Source organism: Theobroma umbraticum, unplaced genomic scaffold, assembly GCF_002168275.2.
Source record: "Theobroma umbraticum cultivar Fairchild unplaced genomic scaffold, ASM216827v3 scaffold_2.0, whole genome shotgun sequence".
NCBI classification, from domain to species: Eukaryota; Viridiplantae; Streptophyta; class Magnoliopsida; order Malvales; family Malvaceae; genus Theobroma; species Theobroma umbraticum.
Genome location: NW_018397277.1, coordinates 62,703 through 63,796, shown reverse-complemented (window position 1 = coordinate 63,796; position 1,094 = coordinate 62,703).

The following is a 1,094-nucleotide window of genomic DNA, read 5'->3' as shown; positions in this document are numbered from 1 at the left end:
AAGGTAAAACAACCAATTAATTTAATTCACATAAGCTTCTAATCATTATAGGCATTATGTCTGAATTGAAAAATTAATGTATAAAATGTACGAATATTATTAAAATTAATTATATCTACAAAAAAAATCAACATACAACTCCAGATATGTTCATGGCATTGGGGATTAGGGTTCTCTCTCACAACTGTTTCTAAAAATTTCCAAACCGTATTGGCGATTCTTATTAGCAATCATATTTTGCTTAACTTTGATTGGTTGCGATTACAAAATATTGTCAATATACCTTGTGGTGAACATACAGTAGTTGACACTGTCATTCTGACGATGCACTAATGCTTTTGGCAAATGAATTTCCAATGGCATCGGCGTCGACTCTCGTGTCTTTCGGCGTGTTTTGTTAAAATAACCAGATTGGTGGTAGATGATTGGCATCATTGTCGTAGAGAATGTCATCTAAGCCGCACACACTCTGTTATCCTTAGCAGTCGAAGTTCTTGTGGAGTCCACCATCTTGATCTTCCACCTAACCAAGTCAATATTCACAACCACTTAATGCCCACCCACATTGCAAAACTCGAGGATGAAATTGACATCTTCCAACTTTTTATAGTATGTCGACCTCTCACCCTCCACGTACCCCCGCAACTCATTTGGAATTTCCATAGTGCACCGTCTATCTTCAGTTGGATATGCAGTGTAAAGCATATGAATGGTGTCCTCTGGAACATGTATACATTAGCTTACACTTCATGCAACCCAAAACTTTAGTATTTTCACAATTGAAAAATGTGTAAATAAACTTAAGAAGAATATCGTATCAACCATGTATGCACGTTGTTGTACAGCTTGGACTTCGACACTATCATTCACTTACACAGCACGCTGAGGCATGGATTTATTTGTTCACTTGTCATTTCCTTATTGGGATACTCTAATGTTGTTAAAAATCAACCTCTTAATCCTCTAAGATCTCGACATTATGCCTGCACATGTCACAAAATGAATTTTGAAAGTCTTGGTGGATTAATGTTTCATTCAAAAATAATATTTGCAATGTTATTTATGAGCTTACCTCACACACTTGTCTTTCTTGA